The 22,441-nt window shown below is 45.0% G+C and overlaps 1 long non-coding RNA gene across 1 annotated transcript; it reads right to left on the reverse strand.

Moving 5' to 3' along the window:
* Positions 1-1,808: 1,808 nt before the first annotated feature.
* On the reverse strand, positions 1,809-2,894 carry LOC125010481. Its single transcript, XR_007113083.1, has 3 exons — positions 2,751-2,894; positions 2,513-2,608; positions 1,809-1,876 (listed from the first exon to the last, which is right to left on the reverse strand). It is a non-coding gene; the product is annotated as an uncharacterized LOC125010481 (long non-coding RNA).
* Between the last annotated feature and the right edge of the window lie 19,547 nt (positions 2,895-22,441).

A 22,441-nucleotide genomic window follows, 5' to 3' on the forward strand; every position in this document is an offset into this window, starting at 1 on the left:
AAACATGAGCAGAGTCTCATGCTGGGTTGAAAGTCAATAAATAAAAAAGACAAGTTTTAAAAACCTCTACAGATCTGTGAACGATAATATAATTTATTCTAAAATGAATCTGAAGAAAGAACCAGGTCGTCTCAACGCTGAGATCTGAGGAGTCTCAGAAAATACTGGACACGCTGACGAAGGAGCTTCTGTTTTTATCTCTGAGTGTCCAAACATCAGCGTTGCCTCCACATCTGAAGGTTTGGTTAAGTCTAATTCATGCTGGACACTTTTACTTTAAGTTCTGAGGTTTTGCACAAGTGAGCAAAGTGACAATAAACCTGATACTGATTCATAAAGATGAAGATCTGCTCCTTTTTATTCAGTAATACACTTTTGTTCTAATGTTAAAAGTCTTCATTGATATTTCAGTGATATTAATCACGACGTGTTGGTTTAATAAATAACTTGTTCTCAGGTTGAACTGATTTAAAAGTTTCATTTTTTGAAGCTTATCGTCCACAGATTCAAGTCTCTGTTTAAAAGCAGACGACGTGGACGATGTCCATCAGTTTCTTCTGGTTTTCTTCTCCTGATGAAATCAAAATTACCAATAAAACCTTTTCCAGGTGGAAAAGAAACAGAAACAAATGAGACGATCATTTATGACCAGAACTTATTTTATTTCGTATTTTATTGTCAGTGCAGAAACAACAAGAGCAACTCACATGAAAGTCAGAAACGAACAGTAAACGGATGGAGCGGTTTGTGGTCAGAAGTATGTGGACAGCTGAGCAACACGACAACGGAACAGGAAATACAATCTGTGGAATCTGAATTTATAAGATTTTATCATGAAACTAAACTTGAATCTTTTCAGGGTCAATAACGATGTGAATATCTGACTGTCCACATACTTTCTCCTTCAGTCTTTATAAACACGGCACCGGACGGAGAACCAGGGACCGAGACGACTGACGAGGTTCAGATTTAAGTTCCTGCAGCTGTTTGTTGATCTCATGGACAGAACTGTGGCAGAATCTGGACCGGGCCTGATCCTGGACCAGGAGGACAAGAGATGCTCGGACACAGAGTGATAAAATACGTGAGGATGTTTTGAAAAGCAGCGACTGAGCCGTGATTGGCTCAAATGAGGTCAGCTGTTGGCAGTTCGAATGAGCCTCCGACCAATCAGACGGGAGCACAGGTAACGTCACAGAAACACCAGGTGGCAGCAGCGTCATGTGACCGGAGCGTCGCGCTCGTTATCATCTCAGAGGTTAATGGTCCAATCAGGACGAGCAGCGAGAAGATGGAGGCTCTTATTTTGGTAGCTCTGTCATTTCCTCACAGGAAGTGACATCATAACTCGCCAGACAGATAACAGGTGCCTGCAACTGCATCACTTAGCAACCCCTAAACCATCACCTAGCAACCTCAAAACCATCACCTAGCAACCTCAAAACCATCACTTAGCAACCTCAAAACCATCACCTAGCAACCTCAAAACCATCACTTAGCAACCTCAAAACCATCACTTAGCAACCTCAAACCATCACCTAGCAACCTCAAAACCATCACTTAGCAACCTCAAAACCATCACTTAGCAACCAGGAAACTAGCACCTAGCAACCATGAACATCACTTAGCAACCTAAATGAAAAATCTCACAGTGCAGCATAAAAAGGTCTAAAACTAACCAATCATGTTGCTGCTCTGGTGACACCTGGGTCACATGACACAACTATCAAAATAAGAGCCTGGTTCTATGATGGGAGCGTTTTAAGGTCACCTCTCCTCTTCAGACCGGGGGGGGGGGGGGGTTTGGCGCCGCTGAGCCAGGTAAAGTGTGGACAGGTGGTTTTACTGTGGTGATGGTTGGTGGAGCAGCTGGTACCTGAGAACAGGAGCAACACAGAGATTCTATAAATGTTCAGACGTCATGAATTCACAACCAGCAGCTGAAATATTCAGACGCTCCATAAATATCTTCAGCAGCTTCCACACGACACCTGAGTCAGTCTGTGTCAGCGAGACGCAGCGCCACCATGTGGTCAGTGGTGTGTAGTGTAGTGTAGTGTAGTGTAGTGTTGTGTTGTGTTGTGTAGCGTTGTGCAGTGTAGTGTATGGTGGTTGTACTTGTACTGTGTGTATTGATTGTGTTGTTGTGTAGTGTTGAGGTAGCATGTGGTAGTGTGTGTAGTGTGTGTTGTGTAGTGTTGTGTTGTGTTGTGTTGTGTAGTGTTGTGTTGTGTAGTGTAGTGTTGTGTTGTGTTGTGTAGCATTGTGTAGTGTAGTGTTGTGTTGTGTTGTGTTGTGTTGTGCAGTGTAGTGTAGTGTAGCGTTGTGTTGCATTGTGTTGTGTAGTGTTGTGTTGTGTTGTGTAGTGTTGTGTAACGTTGTGTTGTGTAGTGTTGTGTTGTGTTGTGTAGTGTTGTGTAGCGTTGTGTTGTGTTGTGTAGTGTTGTGTTGTGTTGTGTAGTGTTGTGTTGTGTTGTGTTGTGTTGTGTTGTGTTGTGTGTTTGTCCTGTACCTGCAGTCGGCTGCATCACTGAGATCTGTCTGGTTCAATCTTGGCTCCGTTCTGTTTCTCACTGACTGACTTCTGAGAAACAGCCTGGGCAGCAGCCTGCAACACACACACACACACACAGACACACACACACACACACACACACACACACACACACACACACACACACTCTGTCAGGAAACACAGCAGCTTTGAGGCAGCACAGTGAGGAAGGTCGGACGTTCCGTGATTCTCGGACCTTGAAGCTTCTCTTCCTCTTCTGGACGTTCTGCTCCGGATGGAAGACGATGACGTAGACTTTGGGCATGTAGAGCATCCCCAGGGAGACGGACGCACTGAGGGACATGGACACGGTCAGAGTGGCCGTCTGGATGAACATCTGACGCACAAACACACACAAACACACACAAACACACACAAACACACACAAACACACACAAGGAGACAAAGAACAAGTGTCACTGATGAAAACTTCCACCAAAACTCACTGGCAGAACCTCCTCCAGGTCCACCAGAACCCCCTCAATACAACCAGAACCCCCTCAATACAACCAGAACCTCCTCCAGGTCCACCAGAACCCCCTCAATACAACCAGAACCCCCTCAATACAACCAGAACCCCCTCAATACAACCAGAACCTCCTCCAGGTCCACCAGAACCCCCTCAATACAACCAGAACCCTCTTAATACAACCAGAACCCCCTCCAGGTCCACCAGAACCCTCTTAATACAACCAGAACCCCCTCAATACAACCAGAACCTCCTCAATACAACCAGAACCCCCTTAATACAACCAGAACCCTCTTAATACAACCAGAACCCCCTCAATACAACCAGAACCTCCTCTGGGAACCAGAACCAGAACCCTTGTGGACCAGCCTGATTTCCACCAGACGGCTGAGCTCCTCCACTGACTCTAACATTTCAGGTGTGACAAAGGACTCAGACGTAGACTCTGGTTGGACTGGAGGAGGAGACGGGTCCAGACCCGGGTTTAGTCCCTGGTTCAGACCCAGGTCCAGCCCCTGGTCCAGTCCTGGGTCCAGTCCTGGGTTCAGACCCGGGTCCAGACATGGGTTTAGTCCCTGGTCCAGTCCCGGGTCCAGTCCTGGGTCCAGGCCCAGGTTCAGAACTAGGTCCAGACCTGGGTCCAGTCCCTGGTCCAGTCCCTGATCCACCCCTTTGGCCCCGGGCCCGGGCCCGGGTTCCGGTCCAACCGGGGTCCAGCCCCCGGGGGTTTCCAGCCCGGGTTTTCCCCAGCCCCTTTGGGTCCAGCCCCGGGGCCCCCATCTCTGTTAAATTAACCGGGGGGGGGGATGGGGGGGGAAACCCGGGGTTTTTTAAAAGGGGGCCGTGGGACCTAAACTTTGGGCTTTTGGGTTTTGTTCTTTGGAAACAAAAAAAAAATCAAAAACTGGGCTTTTTAAAATCCTCCCAAAAAAAAAACCCCTTTTCCCAAAAATTTTTTAAAAAAAAAGAAGAAACCCAAAAAAAAATTTTTACTTTTTTTTCCCGGGGACGTGACGGGGAAGAAACCGGAGGCGGAAGACTTTAGAAGGGGGGGACAAAAAAGAAAAAGGGGGGACGTTGTGGGTTCCCAAGGGCCCAGCCGCCTTTTAATTTTTCGTTGCTTAAAACGGGGACGGGGTGAAGCAAGGGCAGTTCCTGACTAAGGAAAAATGACCCCTTCTTTGCTCCTTTTAAATTTCGGGTTTTTTATTGTCTCTTTAAACTGTTTTTTGGGCTCTTTAATTTTGGGTTTTAAAAGGGGGAAGTTATTTCTATAATTGCGTCCTGTGTCGGTTTATAATCTGTATAATCCAGCTGTTCCCCTCTCGGCCTGGAAATGCCTCCACTTAGGTCCTAATTCTGCTCCAGTTTATCTGCAGCATTAAAAGACTCGTCCCTCAACTCAGACCCACAAACGGCTTTTTACCGTTAAAAGGTTCAGCACCGCACACATCAAACACACACAGACACACACAGACACACACATCAAACACACACAGACACACACATCAGACACACACAGACACACACAGACACACACATCAAACAACAACAGACACACACAGACACACACATACACACACATCAAACAACAACAGACACACACAGACACACACATCAAACAACAACAGACACACACACACACACACATCAAACACACACAGACACACACAACGACACCAAAATCAAACACACACAAAAACACAAAATCAAAAAAACCACAGCCCACACACATAAAACAACAACGCCCACAACAACACACACACAAACAACACACAAAACAAAGAAACATCAAACAACAACATACACACACAGACACACACATACACACACATCAAACAACAACAGACACACAGACACACACATCAAACAACAACAGACACACATCAAACAACCACAGACACACACATGAAACAACAACAGACACACACAGACACACACATGAAACAACAACAGATACACACAGACACAGACATGAAACAACAACAGACGCACACATCAAACAACAACAGACACACACACACGGGCCCACACCCAGACACACAACCAAGACACACATTTTTGAAGTAACTTTAAAGGGGCAAAAAGGGTTTCCAGTGTTGATCTTTTTCCCGGGCCCTTTTAACTAAAGGTTTGTGGTAACAGTTTGATCAGGTCTTGGGGCAGGAATCGGGTCCCGGGAGCAAACCCCAGTCGGGTTCCTTCCTTCCTTCCCTTTTCCTTTTCCTTCCTTCCTTCCTTTTTTTCCCCTTTCCTTCCTTGTTCTTCTCCAGAAAAAAGCCAAAAACCCGGGCAGGTCACTGGGAACCCCTCCTCCGGAGGCCTTGGAGCTGAGGAAAACCCGGGTTTGGTTTCCTTTCCCCTTTTTCCGGTGGACTGCGCGGTGCCGAAGAAGATGGGGACGAAGGCGGAGCCAAGACTATTGATTTCGTGTACTTTGGTGAAAACCCCGGGATGGTCTTTTTTTGGGGGTCCTTTCGTTTGGAAGGGGGCCCGGGGGACCCGGGGCTCTTCACCCCCAAAAACCGGGGGGGCACTTTTTACCTACAACCGAGGCCCGGAAAAACCGCCTATAAACTCATGTTCTGGTTCGGGGAAGGGTCTGCTAATAAATGAATAAAATGTGTCGTGTCACTGTTCTTAGACGTTAGTTTGTTCTGTTCCCTCTGTTTGGGGAACCTTGTTAGACTTCCCCCTTTCCTCCAGCCCGGGGTTGTTCAATTTTAAAACTTAGATCTTTAGGATCCTTACAGGGGGAGGCTAAGTGCGGAAAAAACGTCTAGAACGTCTGAACGTCTAGAAGGGGATGATAGTTTTAGAGGGGGGTTTCCGAAAATTTAGGGGGGAAAATGTGGTCCGAGAAACGTCTGCCCGAGAACAATCAGTGTATGAAAAGGGCGCAGCAAAAAATTTTGGAGGGGTTTGGGGTCAAAATCATTTTTAATTTTCATAATTCAATAATTTTAACATTTTAGATTGTACATCAAAGGGGTCGAAGCATAGGGGTTTTTGTTTGGTGATTACTAGCCTGTATGTTGTAGGGGATAGTGAGGCCGATGTTTATGCTAACTGGTTACACCCCTTTTAAAAAAAAACCACAGAAAAAGTGTATGTATAATGTGCACATTAAAAAACATTTTTGGCATATGTAATTTTAGATCCCTAGATAATATTTGTTTTCTTAACAAAACCCAAACCCACACACATGTTCGTACTGGGCTTGAGCTCATTAAACATCAAATCAAAAGCCCTTACACCCTTTTTTCACGGGCCCTCAGTCACCCCAGTGAAGAACTTGTTTCGTATGCCCTTTTCAGGGACATTTAACACATCCGGTAAAACTCTTTACCATGAGAACGAGGGCTGTACCCTAAAGGCAGCAGATGAGTGACAGGTCGGACATGTCACACTTCAGGATGCCCCGGGCCATCTCCGGGTTGGGGGGGCGGAGCTCCTCGTAGTCGATTGGGGGGTGGAGGGGAGGACCCGAACCAAAACCCGAACACACCGAGGACCTAAACCACACACATAAACACATGAACACCAACTTTTGGAACAATAAAGTCACATTAAAAACTTTTTTCACATATTTGGGCCCCCACGTTTTTTTTTATTTGATTTTGGGAACGGGAAAAGCCCAAAACAGGGACTTTAAAAAAAGCAATTATCCCAAATTTTACAGGGGGCCCGGGGGGGGCGGGCTGAGGGGGGGGAGGAGGAATCATGGGGAAAACCTCCCCTTTTGGACGGGGTTTAGGATAAAGGGTGAGGGCAAAGCTGGGGGTTTGGGCGGGATGAATTTGGGGCCGAGTAAACCACCTCTTCCCCCTGCTCAAAGATGCGGTAGATCCGGTTGGTTTTGGTCAACATGGCGGAGTAGGTGATGGCCATGCCGAGGCCCAGCAGGAGGCGCCGCACCGCACACACGGCCACGCCAGGCTCAGCAATCATCAGGAAGGTGATCAGGTAGAAACGGGGAAGATACCTGGGGGGTGACAGGGTGAATGGATGAGAGGATGTTGAATACATGAATGGAAGAACAGATGAATGGATGGACAGATGAATGGATGAAAGGGAAAGGTTGAACAAAAGGAGGGTTTGGAAAAGGGATGCCCAAATTTAAGATGAACACTTTACAAAAAAAAATTTGGATGAACACATACAAGTTTAATGGATAGGGGGGGATGGAGGGAAAGAAAAAATACCGGGGGGGGAGGGAAATGAAACAAAAGGATAAACAGATGAATGGTAACAGATGAATGGATAAAACAATCAACAGATAAACCAAATGAATGGATAACAGTTTGGAATTGATGAACATATGGATGACCAATGAAGGGATAAAACAGATAAATTTGGAAAGGGGAACAGATAAAACCGAAACCAGATAATGGATGAACAAAAAAATTGATGAACATAGGGGAAACCCAAAAAGAAGGGGAAAAACAGTTTAAGGGGATAAACCCAATCAACAAAATAACCAATAAAATGGTTTGAACGGGATGAATTGATAAAACATAAGGGGAAAAAAAAAAAAAAAACCAAATTTGAAGGGATGAACAGATAAAAGAATGACATATGGTTTTACCAATGAATGGTTAAACCCAATTTAAGGGGGATAACAATAAACAAAATGCCCAAATAAAAGGGGAGGGAACCAGATGAATTGATGAACATATGGATGACCAGATGAATGGATGAACAGATCAACAGATGACCAGATGAATGGATGAACAGATGAATGAATGAACATATGGATGACCAGATGAATGAATGAAAAAGAAATTGGTTTGAACATATTTTGGATGACCGGGTTAAATTTAAAAAAAAGATGAATGGATAAAACAATATATGGATAAACCCGATGAATGGATAACAGATCAACAGATGCCCCGATGAAGGGATGAACAAAAAAGAATAAAACATTTTGGATAACCAGATGAAGGGAATGAAAAGATAAAAGGGATAACATAATATGGATACCAATGAAGGATAAACAATGAATAATAAAAAGAGAATGGATGAACAATGAATTGTTTGAAAAATACGATGAAAAATTTAAAATGGATGAACATATATATGGTCCCAAAGGTAAAATGGATAAAGGGGATGACCAAAAAAAACAGGTAAACCAATAAATGGATGAAGAGATGAATGAAAGGGAACAATTGAATAAAAGAAACAATGAATTGATAAAAACTTTGGGATGACCAATAATTTGGGTTTGACCAAAAAGAACTTTACCAATAAATGGATACCAAAATAAAAGGATGGGGGGGGAACCGACCAGTCAGCACACTAGCCAGCCCCCCTCCCTGGGGGCCCTTTACGAGGGGCGTGTCGTTAAAGGGCGGATAAAGGGGTGACCCCCACGCGCGGGTTCCTATGATACCGACATGGCCCGGGAGGGGGGCACCGGGGCCCAGGGGCGATTTCCCAAACTCCAGCTTAAAGGGAATGGGGGGGGGACGGCGGGGACGCCCTGTTGGGGGGGGACGAAATGCCCTAGATGGACACATCTCACAGTTAAACTCGTCCACCTGGTACTGGTAGCCATCGCACAGCTGGGGGGGGACATGAAGACATCGTCCATGAGGTGGACGAGAGGACAGTCTGGACTGTCTTTATATTCTAGGGTTACAGTCTCTCAGCTCCTATTGGCCAGTTTGACTGAGCTACCACAGCAGACCAGGTCCAGACTAGACCTGGACTAGCCCGGTCCAAACCCCCCAAACCAACAAACCAGACTGGGACGGACAAAGCCCAGGTCCAGACCAAAACCAAAACCAAAGGTCCAGACTAAACCAGACCAACCAGACAAGACAGACAAAACCCGGGACCCCCCGGGTTAGCCCTAGACCAAACCCAGTCCTGGTGCCTTCCCCCTCACAGTGCCAGCAGCAGGGAACCCCCTTCACCATCTTCTTCCTCTCTCCTGATTTACAAGGGAAACTGCAGATGGACTCAGGGACGGACTTGTCTCCTCCGGACCACTGCATCTCCTCCACCCCTACAAAAACCCCCAAACACACAGCCCAGACACAATATTTCCCCCCTTCAGCCCCGGTCCATCTGGCCCCAGTCCAGCCCACCCCATCCATTTCGGTCGGTCCAACGAGCTCCACTTTCGGGCCGGGGGTTTTGTTGGTCCCGTCCCTGACCGGTACCCAGGGGTTGCTGTGATTGGTCTCGGGAAACGGGGAAGATGTCGTAGCGTCCGGGGGCGTCGCCGTTCTCGTTGAAAAAACACACCCCCCCGTACCGGCCCCCTCCTGTTGGACAAAACGAAGACACAGGGGTGGGGCCCGAGACGACCCAACGGGGTTCCTCTGACAGCTTCAACATTTAAAAATTTTTAACACAAAACACACAAAAACCCACACACACAGTGTGCCCTTTTGGGAAAACACACAAAGGCATTAACCCCATCTCTGTGAGTCTGAAACAGCTGCAGCAAAAACACAACGGGGACCCCACTGGACCGGCCGGACCGGCCCTCTACTCCTGAACCGCGACCCCTTTAAACCATCCCGTGATCAGGGGAACCATCCAACAGGGGCCCGCCCCCCCTGATTCCAGTTGGTTAAACAGTGTGAGAAATACTTTTTACTACTGGCACAGAACTAAAAACCTAAAGTCTGACTGCAACTAAAAATACATGCAAATGCTAATGCTAATTTTAATCAAAACCGGGGGAAGCCTAAACAGTGCTGTTTAGCCAGTTTCATTTTCAAAAGGCTACCTAGGGACCTCCGATTTTAACCGCCCTTCGGGTTTTTCTGCCCAATTTCTTTCAGTAAAACCCATCGAGTTCGACAAAGGGAAAACCTCCAAAAAAACAGAAAGCATCCTGAATAAGAGCACACTTTGATCTGATTAAATATTCACGGGGAGGACAGGCTTCGTGCGGGGAGACGGGGGGCCCGGCTCTGCTACGGGTTAAGTCCTTTTGCTTTCCCCAGATGCTCCCAGGGGTCTCTCTTTTAAAAAATATGGATTTGATGTCAAAACCCGGGTTTGCCTCTAAAAAACCTTACCGGACAGTTTCTGGCCGGGAAGTACACAGGTCCACACATAAAAACCAAACCTCCACTCATTCCCCGGGTTTGGTCCTTAAACATGTTACAAAGACCCCGCCCAAACCCTGAACCGAACCTGAACCGGGAACCCCCACTCGTTCTATCTTTAAATTTCCTAATGTTTCCCCTCTTTTGTAATTTGCATTTAAAATAGTTTTTTAATCGGGTTTTTCTGTAAAAAATAACATTTAAGACATTAATTTTCTTTTTTTAAGGGATTTTAAAAAAAACAATTTGGCTGATCAAATTTTTTTTTTTTGGGTTTATTTACATAAACTGAACTTTTTCCTTTTAAAATTCCAATCCTTTAAAATTTTTATGAAATTAAACCCCCCTTTTAAAATGTTGACTTCCCTTTCCCGAAACCAAAAGGGCTCCCTTCCTTTTGTACGGTTTGTACCTCATCAGTCGGAAAAACTCCTCCCAAACACTAGGGGCGCTGTTTTTCCTGTTGTTCTCTACAGTCGACCACTGAGATTAGAACCCATGTGTTCTGGGGTTTAAAAGGAGGCAAAATGCCCCGCTCAGCCCCAGCCCCGTGCCCCCGCTAAACCCCGGGTTAATTCCCGCTCAGTCCCGGTCATGCCCCCGGTTTTGCCCCTTTTCTTACCTTTTAAGGTGACAGCTCTGATGAAAGGTGAGCGGGCCCCTTTCCCCCCAACGGGCCCCTTTTGCGCAGATTTCCAAAGGGCTCCCGGGGACACATGTCCTGGTGATGTTGTCAGAGCTTTAAGCGACGGCGAAGCCCGGCGTCAACCCACAAACTGGCCCTTCCCCTCCGCTCGTAGGACGATTCCAACCATCCCCTTCTCCTAGAAAAACCCCAAAAACACAGCCTCAAACTGTCTGGCCCCAGGCCCTTTCATTCATCCATTCATCTGAATTTCAACAAAAACTGAAGAAGAAAAATTCTGAATGTTTCTAATGTGATGTTTCTAAAGGAAGTTCAAATGGAAAAATACATTTTTAAATTATTTTAAGGGACCAGGAACCGAAAATGGACCAAAAACCAGATATGAGACATTCATTCATCCAGATTTAACTCATTAAATACATACAAAAGTAAAAAAGTCTCTTGATGTCCTTCAGTAAGACTCTAATTTTTCCCCGGGGGATCTTTAAAACCCAAACAGGCACTACTCACCGGTACATTTTTTCTTGTCAGGGTCCCATTTTTGATTCCGGGCCGGGTCATTTTTACCCCGGGAAGTCGCCCCTCCCAAAGAATTTCGTTAAAAACCAAAAGGTTCCCTTTACGGTTTTTTTCCCCCCAGAAAACGAGCCCATGAATTAAAAGGTCAAAACCCTGGAAGAGACAAAAATAAAATAAATAAATAGTTTAAACCCTTGATGACCCATTTATGATGTAACATAAATTAAAACAAAAATTTTGGACTCATCTGATAGTTTCCACAGATTTCATCTCGGGTGGTGTAAGGGAGGGCAAAAGGGGACTCTAGGGGGACCCCTATTTTCCCTCCCTATGTGCCCGGGAGACTGACCCCCCCCCCCCCCCCCCCGGTCCCAAAGGGGGGGGAAACGGGTTAGACCGGGTGGGACCGGGTTTGGGACCAGTTTTAAAAGGGATACGTCACCCCAAAGTAAAATTTAAAGTTGGAAGAGTGAAAAAAAACTTTTTTAAATTTGGGCCCGGGGGAAATCGTCCTAACCAGCAGCCCCAGCTTGTTAGTTTTAGCTTAAAATAGGCTTTTGAAAGAAAGATTTTCCCAAATTTTAAGCCAGTTTTTTCACAAAAGTGATGAATAAACCAAAAATTTTTTCCTAATCACCTCTTGTGACCTTACATTCCCCCTGAGTAAAAATTTTCAAGCACCTAAAAAACTGCGAAACCGGTTTGTTGACAGAAGTTGGGAACAGTATTAGGACGACCCCCTGGAACGTTTTAAAAACACTTTGTCTAAATTTTTCCAACTCTGGGGAACAAGGTGATCGACAAAATTTTAAAATGAAACCCTTTTAAATGTCTAGATTTCGTCATAGAGTTTTGTGTTTTTTATTTTTGGGGTTTTTTACCGTCAAAGGGAAGCTCGTTTGGGGAGAAATTGTAAAGGGCCCCCTGGGCCACGTCTTCCAGCCTGAGATAGGGTGAACTCTTGGGCGCCCCCCAACTGTCTAAAACCACAAAACAAAAGTGGCCCTCAGGTTACGCGCTGCGCCGCCTCTAGGAACACCCCTACCAGAGACAAAAGGGGCCCGGGGGTAAAAATGGAGTCACAATTATCCTCCTGAAGCTGAGCTTTTTTTTCTTTTTTTAAACTTTTTTTTCCCAACAGTTCTTTAAACATTTTGTTTGAGTGAACACAAAACCCACTGAACTGCCAAAAAACATTTCACAAACGCCCATTAAGAATCATGTTTGGTACCCCAAAGATTTCACCATCCCCCTCCTTTGTTTTTCAGCCCCGGGGTTTTAAAATAAATTTAATTCCAAATTAAAAATTTTTTGCATAAAACGTGGGGGAAAGGGACCAGCACCCTGATAACAAAAAAGGTACACAACATTCCCACTGAAAAAACCCCCATCACACAAAAAAAGGGACAAGCCGGGACATTTTTTTATCAAAATCAATAGCGCCCCCCAAAATTCCCCATGTTCAAGATCTCACTATATCCAATACTCAAGACCCAAAACAACATTTGACAGCAAAAAAAACACAATGCAGGGCTAAAGGGCCCCAATACACAGCAATCAATATACAAAGGACCCCCCCCCCAAAACCACCCCAAAAAAAAAAAAAAATTCCCACACCCTTTTTCAGCACCCCCGGGCAGGTGGACAGCTCCCACACGCATTACACAAAAATTCCACTATAATTAAAACCCTTTATTTAAACTAGATTTTTAAATTTTCCATTTAGATCAAAAAAAAAAAAAAAAAATTAGACTCATCAAGTGCCCCCCCCTTTTTGAGAGCCCCCTTTTAAAAAAAAATTTCCGGTTGAATGACCTAGTTTTTTTTAATCCCCCACCCTTCTGTTTCCAAGGGGTAAAGCCCTTGAATCCACACGGGGGTCAGGAAAGTAAAACCTCCATTCATCAATAATTATGAAACATCTATTACTCCCGGGAAATGTTATGCTATGTATTTTTACCCCGAGCTAGCAGTAAACCCTCCACAACACTGCAGGGGCCAAGCCCAAATTTGGGGAGGGGCCCCACTGACGGAAACAGTGGAGAGGACATCCACAACGAACTTTTTCAACACAACTACACCACAAAAAGTGTCCCCCCAAAAAATTTGGGCGTTTATCAAAAACCTGGGAATTTAAAATTGGGGGGAAAAATTTTTATTATTTATTAGCTTAAACCCAACAAAAAAATTTGAACACAGGAAAACCTATAAAATTTAACGACCCCCCCCTGCACAGCCGCCCCTCTGGGGGAGCCAATAAAAACTGGCCCCTAAATGTGGCCCCTAACCCAAGATAAATTTGTTGTTTACTTGCTGTCGTCCTCGTTGGCAAGATGATGACTCCCTCTGGCTTTACTCGTCTCCATCAACTTGTTTATTTTATCAAACTCCCCGGGGCTTTTTGGGTTTCCCGAGGATTTTCACCGACTGGGCAATGCACATTTCCCCCGAGACAGGGGACAGGTAACTGAGGGACATGCCACCTAAAACGGGAGACAGGAAACCCTGAGGGACATGTCCACGCGAACAGAGACGGGAAAACCTGGGGGGCCCATGTCCACCTAGCCCCGACAAAACACATGTAAAAATGTAGACAGCCCGGTTTCTTCCCTTTCCCCCCCCCTTTTTTGGAGATCTGCATAAAGGCTTCCACTCCGCTCTCTCCGTAGTTTCCCTCGGAGGCCAGGGGGGAAACCCCCGTATTTCCAGCCCGGGAGCCTGAAATGCCCAGCAGGGCCTGACCTTTGGAAACAAACCCGGGGGAAAACCACCCGAGAAAAGTCATAGGGGTTTTGTTGTCGCTGAGCCCCGGGAGTTTTTGGACGCATAGCCACCTTGAGGTTTCTAGGCATTCATTCTTTCCCATTAATAAAACCCATTAAATTCATTCATAATCAACTCGGGATATATCAATCAGCCAACAAAGGGGTAAAGGGGGAAGACCCACCCCCCCCAAACCGGGCCCCTTTAAAAGACCAAAAAGAAGCCCGCCACAGACAGACATTATAAAAATTAAAAAAATTTAAAATGTTTAAATTTAAAATTCATAATCATCGGGTCTGAGTGTTGGACCCCTGTCAGGACCCTGATTTGTTAACCGGGGAAAAGGTGAATGTGGGGTCAGAGCAAAAAATCACATTAACACAAAATTTGTGTGTTTTGTTTTGGTGTGTTTTGTGGGGTGTGTGGGTGTGTGTTTGGTGTGGTTTTGCAGATTAACGAGAACCAGCACATTAACGAGACAACCTCGTTATGAAAAACCACGGGCAAAAAATCTCATCATCTTTCATCATCATCACATACCCAGCTGCTTCACTGGAGCCAAAAACAATAATAAAACCTGATTTACAGGTTTTGTTTTTAAATTTTTAAAATTATGTTTTTTGGAACCAGATCCGGGGACGAAAAACGGTTTTCCCTCGGGGACGTCAGTCAGGTGCGTCCCTTTGTGATCTGATTGGCTGATTTGGAGACGCGTCCCCCCCGGCCGGAAAGCGGGGCCTTTAAAACATTTTAAAAAGGGGGTTTTTGACTTTTAACCCAAAGCGCCAAAAAACGTCCTAAACCTCTCACGGCCCTGTCTGTCCCACAACGAGCCCCGGCCCCTGCCCCCCCACCGGGTTTGTCCTGATCAAAACACTTCACCCAAATACCAACACCAGGTTTTAAATTTATTTTTTTAGTCAAACCCATCGCCCAAAGAACCTATCCAAAAACAGAAGAAAAGAAAAAAGAAGAAAAGAAAAGAACAAGAAGAAGGAAAGGAGGGGGAAAGGAGGAGGAAAGGAGGAGGAAGGAGGGGGAACATCCTGTCCCAAAGACGTCCTGAAATTTCCCAAATTTTTCCTCTATAAATTTGTTGGGTTTTTTTGGGGGTGTTTTTTAAATTGAAAATTCTGGGTCTGTTTCAAATGGACAAAATGAATAAAAACGTCTCATGTGTTAAAAAGAGAACAAAGCAGAAGAAGAAAGAACTTCTTCTTCATCTTCATCTTCTGTTTTCGTGGGTCGACCTTTAAACCGTGAGCATCAATTCAGTTTCGGGCCTAAACCCCCCTAGGGGGACTGATAAAACCAGAGGGGGGGCGTCCCGGGTTTAAAGTCCGAACCTAAAACAGACGCGGGATTTTGGCCCACCATGATGGACACGGACCCTTGGGCCACCCCCCGGAAAGGGCCCCACCCCCCCTTCCGGGTTTTCCCCCGGGAAGAGGGGGGGCTCGCCGTTGGAGCAGGGGATGCCCCGGACGTGTCCTCTGGATGGGGCGCCGGGACGAAGGTGAGCGACTGTTTCCAAAAAAAGGGCGAAAGGTGCCCCGGGGAGCAGGGTCCGGATGGGGGCCCCCCAGCGTGATTTTGGGGCACAGCTCGGGGTCCCCGTTGACCTGGCCAGGGCGTACAACAGGGCCTCCATGCGGTGGACCCCCTTTTCTTTTTCCTTCTTTCAGCTCCCCCGCAGGGGCAGCCCCGGGGCCCCGGGCGTGGATGGGGAACAGCCCCCCCAGGGGAAAAATTTCCCCCGGGGGATCTTTATGGAGTGGGGGGGAAATGCTGGTGGGAGGAGCCCCCCGGGACCCCCCCCGTCCCCCAATCCAGACCCAAAGGAAGCCAGCAGGAGGGGGGTCCACGGCGGGGGGGGTCGGTGGGGGCCCGGGAAGAAAAAGGGGGGTACGGTTTTCCCCGGGCCGCCTGTTTGGTCATAGTGAGGAGACAACCCAATAGAGAGGGGACATCCTGCTGAGGAAAAACCTGAAGAGACAGACAGACATAACCAATAAATAAACCCAGTCACCCAAACCAATTAACCAATAAACCCATAAACCCAAACCCAAATTTTAACCAATAACCAATAAACCCAAACCCCAACAAAAACCAACCAATAAATAACCAATTAATAAACCCAATTTAAACCCAACCCAAATTTAAAACCAACCTAATTAAACCCAAAAAATCACATGCCCCCCCCCTCCTCCTTCAATTTTTGTTTAATTAATAAACCGTCTTCAGATTTTTTTTTCCTTTTCGTCAAATTTAATTTTTAAATTTAAAACCAGTGATGTAAATTCAGGAAACATCTGGAAACAAAACAAAAAAAAAACTTCAAATTCATTTAAAAAATATTTAAGGTTTAAAAACTGTGAACCCGGAGGCATTCAAACTTTTTTTTAATCTCTTTAAATCATTTTTTTTTAAAATTTTTAAAGTCCACTAATTAATAATTAACACGAAACATCTGAAATCAAAACCAATAAAATTTAAAAAGGGACTTTCTTTTAAAACGTTCCCCACATCTAAATTTTTTCCGGGAAATTAAAATTCCCTTTTCTTTCATCTAAACTTCTTTAAACTCACCGGGGGGCTGATCTCTTCCAGTCCGTCTTAAAGATTTTCGTCCCCGGGGCGGGCAGATCCTCCAGCCCCCTCCGGGGGAGCCCGATAAACCTCCGACCACCGCTTCTCCTCCTCCTCCTCCCCCCCCCCTCCTTTTCCCCTCCAATCAAAGCGGCCTAAATCTGTTTTGACTAACCCCGAGGCTCCCCGCTTTAAACGCTGAGCTGGTGTCCTCCCCTTTTAAAACCGCTCTGTGAGGAACCCCTTTCCCTTTTAAATTCTAAACACGGGGTTTTATAAGGGGAAAAGGGCGCCCCCCTGCGGGTTTTCTAGCCCTGCATTTTAACCTGTGCAGGTTTTCCACCTCCCTTTCATCTCCTCTAACATTTTGCCCAACCGGGGGAAACAGCTGCAGGTCTATAAATATTCACAAACCAAACGGGTTCCACACACAACAAACTTCATTTTTAAACATCTTTTTTGGGTCCACGGGTCGGGAAAAAGTTTCTTCTTTCCGGGAAACAACCTTTGACCCTCATTTTCCCACCAAATTTAGGACGAGAGCAGCGGGGGAACATTTTGGTTTAGCCCCTCTTTTTTTTACCGGGTTTTAAAGGGGGCAGTGAACGCTTTTCACAACGTTTCCTTCATTTCATTAAAACCCCCGTTGAAAACTAAAACAGCATAAATGATTCATAAAAAATGCCCAAAAACCCCATCGGGAGACAAAGAAAAAACCCATTTTAACTAAACTAAGAGGAGGAGGAGGGGGAAACCCGGAGGGGAGGAGGGGAGGGAGCGGGAGGAGGAGGAGGGGGAGGAGGAGGCGCCAGATTTTAGCCAGAAATCAGAGGGTTTTTTAAAATTTGAGTTGAATCTTTAAAAAAAAAACTTTCATTTCCTCAGATTCAACTAAAGAACTTTTAAGAATCAGCTGATACAGAAATAACTCTGTTTTTTAATTATTTTTTTTAAAGTTTTAGAACTTCAGATTTCTGCTGAGTGCTGCAGCGCCTCCCCTGCGGGGTTGGCAGAATAAAAACATAAAAATTTTAAATGGGGTTTTTCCCGTTGGTGCGGGTGAAATCTTTTTCGGGGGAAGGGGAACCCGTTTTCTTTTTCTCTGGGTTGGTTAAACTGGTGTTATTGATCTGAATAAAATTTTTGAAAAATATTTGGGAAAAAGTTTTAAAAAACACGGAAAGTGGCCCAAAAACCCCTCAAGTTTGCCCTTTAATTTAGGGATAGGGATAAAAGGGAAAGGAGGGAGGATGGATAAAGGGAGGGGATGAAAGGGAAATGTGGATAATGGTTTGGATGGATGGATGGATGGATGGATGGATGGATGGATGGATGATGGTTTGTTTGGTTGGATGGATGGATGAAAAAATTTGATGATGGTTGGATGATGGATGGATGGAGGTGGATGGATGATGGATAAAGAATGGAGGGATGAGGGGAGGGATGGAGGGATGGAGGGAAATGGAGGGATGGATGGAGGATGGATGGATAAAGGGATGGATGTTTGGAGGGAAAGGAAAAAAATTTCCCTCCTTTTCATCTGGAAAAATAATACGATAATAATAATAATCGGGTTAAAATTAAATGGTCTCTGTGATACATGATAAATGTAAAATTTTGAAAAAAAGTTTTTAAAATAAAAAGTTTTCTGTTTATTCATTATATATAAACATTATAATAATGAAAGTATTTTATTTCAAATGAACTGTTTTTCATTCAAAATTATTTTTAAAAATTAAATTTTTTAAACTCAACCTCAAAAATGAATCCAGGAAAACCCCAAAATTTAAATCAACCGGGTCCGGTCTGAGGTTTCTGGTCCCGACCAGGTCTGGATCATCTTTTGTCATGACAAACTCGACGTAGACACGTTTCTCCCGTTGTTTTCATCATTCTGTCTCAACTTCTGCACAAAGATGAAAAAATGGTACAATCTTTCTTTTTCCCCTCCTCCCCCTCCTCCTCCTCTTTCTTCCTCCTCCCCCCTCTTCTTCCCCCCTCCTCCTCCTCCTCCTCATCTTCCTCCTCCTTTTTTCTCCCTTCCTCCCCCCTTTTCCCCTCCTTTCTCTTCTCCAGTGTCCAGGTAAAAAAAAAGGGAACCCTTTAGATCATAAACCTGCTTTTTCCCCTGTCTCCCTGGGTCCGACTTTTTCCACAATTTAAAAACGACTCATATTAAAAAAGGTGTGCTTTTTAAATTTTATTTACAACACTGCCCCCAAACAGGTCAAAAAAGGAACACAACACTGACACCACAGGCAAAAACGGGAAACCACAACACGAAAAAAACCAAAGTCACACTGAGAACTACAACACTGCCCAACCATCGGGTCAAACAAAACCCAAACAACACTGACACCATCAATCACACGGAAACCCACAAAAAATGACACCATCGGGTCAAAACAGGAACTACAACACGAAAACCATCATCAGAACAGGAACTAAAAACACGACACCATGAGGTCAAAGGGGAAACTAAAACCCACTGACCCCCATAGGTCAAAAACGGAACTACAACCTGAAAACCATCGGGCCCGAACAGGAACTACAACCCCCTGAAAACCAAATCAGGTCAGAACAGGAACAACAACATACCTCAGTGATCAAAGGGGAAAGTCAGTTCTCGGGTTTATTTTTTAAAGGGATGGATTTGTAGCAGTTTAAAGAAGTATTTTGTTTTTCCCAACACTAAAGTTTTTTCTGATTTCCCAACTTTTTTTAATTTTAAAATATTTTTAATTTTTTTTACCCTTTTTTTCCCAGTCCCCCTTGAAATGTCCCATCAGGTTTTATTTTTATTCTAGAGATGGTCTTGTTTCACTTGAAATGCCTAAAAATTTTTTCTGTAAGAATAAATAAAAACATGAAATAAAACAAAAGCGGGCCTCATTACAAACATGATTATTCCTAATTTTGAAAAAACCCACGGGAGAAAGAAACCCAGTTTTTTTTTTAAACCTGTTCAAATAAACTTCTTTTTTGGGTTTTAAATTTAAAAATAAATTGGCTTTTTTTTTAAAAAATTTAAATTTTTGTCTTACTTTGAATTTTGGGAAATTGATTCATCTTTTCATAAGACTTCTGGGGGTTTGAGGGGGAACAAAGGGTTGTAGTTTTTTTTGGGGGGCCATGGGGGGCCACTCTGATTTACACGGTTCCGGGATCACAGAAGAAGCAGGGGGAACAAAGACCCACCCTTTTAAAGGAAAGGGGGAGGGAGCACGTAACGGGTTTTTTTAAAAACAAAAACCCCCGGGGTTTGGTAAAAATTCAACACTACCCCTGAAAGGCCAAGAGGCCCGCTGAAAAGACGGGTCATAGGGGAAATTAAAAAACGGAGAGAAGCGAAAAAGGGAAGAGTTAAAGAAGGGTTTTTTTTTTGAGTTGTAAAAATTACCCGAGAAAAATTTTACTCACTGTACGTCGACTTCATTCTATAACTCAGGGGCCAAAAATTTTGGCAACGAGGAAAAACAGTCCAACACGTTTCCCAGTGCCGAGTCCAACCGCCCTTTTTCCCTCATGTGGAGCCGCCGATAACCGTTTAAAGACGAGGCAAAAGGATTTTCCACAATTACATCTCAGCACCCCAGAGCTTTTAAAATCACGTGTTTAAACCAATTATTCCCTTTAATGGGACTCTAACCTAGAAATTTTAAGTTCATTGAACACTTTTCCCATTTTGTTTAAAAAGTCAGAGTCTCATTATTTTTGAGACGTTCAATAATGAACTGAATCTGAGTTTTAAAATGGGGTTTATGCGTGGGGGGCCGCTCCACCACCCGGGCGTTTGGCCGGACCCGGGAAACAAACACGCCAAAAGGGCCGATCAAAAGAAAAAAGAAGAAGAGAAAACGGAGGCTTCTGCGGGCCCGCGCGGATTTTAAACCCTGCACCCAAAGAAAGTGCCCATTACAATAAGATTAAAATGTCTAATCATCCGCCCTGGTTGTTTTTTAAAATTGCCCTGACAAAAGAACGACTCTAGTTTATTACATCAGGGAATTTAAAAAAAACCCCAGAAATCGGGCCGTTTTAAAACGGGGTTTTTAACCCCCCCCTAAAAAAGGGACACTGTGGGCCCCCCTAGTGTGGAGGAGGAAACAGTTATTAGATTTTCTCTGCGCATGTAAACGGGGAAAAAAGGACAAAAATTCAAAAAAGTAAGTTTAGAGCAAAGCTCCTTTAAAAAACTCTGCAGGGAAAAACACAGGGGACTCATGCAAAAAGGGAAACCCCGGGCCCAAATTTTTTTTTTTTTGCAAGCGACTTCAGGGGTTACCCCAAATTCCCTTTGGGTCCAGACGACACCCGGCTTTTTTAACACAGCCCCAAGTGTGACGTATGACGGGGGCCCATTCCCCCTCGGAGACACTTTTGTCCGAGAGTTTGCCCCGTGGGATGCAGCCCACACTTTCAACAAGGGCCCCTCAACGACGGAAAGAAAAAGTTGAAAGTCCAGAGCCCGCTGTACTGTGGGTGGAAAATTTTTAAAACCCCCTTTACTGCACCCAACTTTTTATAAAATCCCCTAAATCTCAACACTGAAGCACCAAGGGAAATTCTCATGCCCCGGGAGTTGACCCCCACTCCCCCCCCCATGCTAAACTGTACAGGGAAGCAGGGGCACACAGTCCCAAAAAGGGTTTCTTTTTTGTTTTAAAACCCAAAGGGTGAGGCATTTGGGAATTCGGGACAGTTTTGAGCTCTTGTTTGTGATGCGGGAACCACACTTATACTTTATTGTTAAAACCTCATGTGTTCCTGGGTCCCCGGAAATTTGCATTGTAGAAGTAAAACAAGCATAAATTTTGGGAAGCCTGACAGAAACTAGATTATTCCCAATTTGCATGTTAAAAGCTTTGTGGGCAAAAAAAAAATTTCACTGAAGCATACCCTTGTTGACTCCGTCACGGATTTTTGAAAAGATAAAATGTGACAGAAAACAGTATTTTTCACCCCTTCTAGTCGTCCTAGTCATGGTTTCAGGAGCTGTTTTCTGTCTTTCACAAAATCAGTCCCCAAAACTGAGAAAACCCGAGCCTTTGGCTGGAGCATCGCAATTTTTTAAGGAGTTGAGGACCGAGCTACCGAAATCACTGCCGACGTGAATAACAATCGTAACATACAAACCCTTTAGCCTTAGCCTTAGCATTAGCCTTAGAAATTAGCATAAAACCTTAGAAATTACCCTTTAAAGCCTTAGCATTAGCCTTAAAGCATTAGCCTTGAACCCTTTTGCCTTACCCCAGCGTTTAGATAAGATTTGGGTCGCCCGCTCGGGCCCCGGGAATACACTAACTAGGGGTCCCGGTTTCTCTAATTTCACTTTCCACAAAATCAAAGTCGCCAATTCCCAAAGTTGGCTTCTCAGCTTTTTGTCACCGAGTGTAAAATCTTTTTAAAAAACGTGAAGGGGTTTGGGGCACTCCGGGGCCCGGGGTAAGACTAGCTTCCTTCGTACCGTCACCCCCCGCCCGGGTTTTTTCCCGGGTTGGGCTCGGGAGCGGGGGGGGACAACTACCCGGGAGTTTATTAAGGGGAGTTTAAAAGGGGGAAAACAAGCGGGAGTTTTTGCTAATGGGAGTTTGCGGGGGCTAGCTAGCGGGAGCTACCAAACGGGCTGCAGGGGACGGGTAGCAGGGGGCTACCAAAGGGGAGCTGCGGGGGGGAAAAGCTAGCAGGAGCAAGGGCTAACCAGAGCTCCCGTTTGGGTCGGCCCCCCCCCGGTTTAAAAGGGCGCTGACTAGCTATTGGGTTTTGCATGTTGCAAAAGGCCGTGTTTCCCAAATTTCCGGGGAGCCCGCCCCCAAAACAAAAACCAAATAAAA

This window comes from Mugil cephalus, chromosome 1 (assembly GCF_022458985.1).
Source record: "Mugil cephalus isolate CIBA_MC_2020 chromosome 1, CIBA_Mcephalus_1.1, whole genome shotgun sequence".
In the NCBI taxonomy this organism is placed as follows: domain Eukaryota; kingdom Metazoa; phylum Chordata; class Actinopteri; order Mugiliformes; family Mugilidae; genus Mugil; species Mugil cephalus.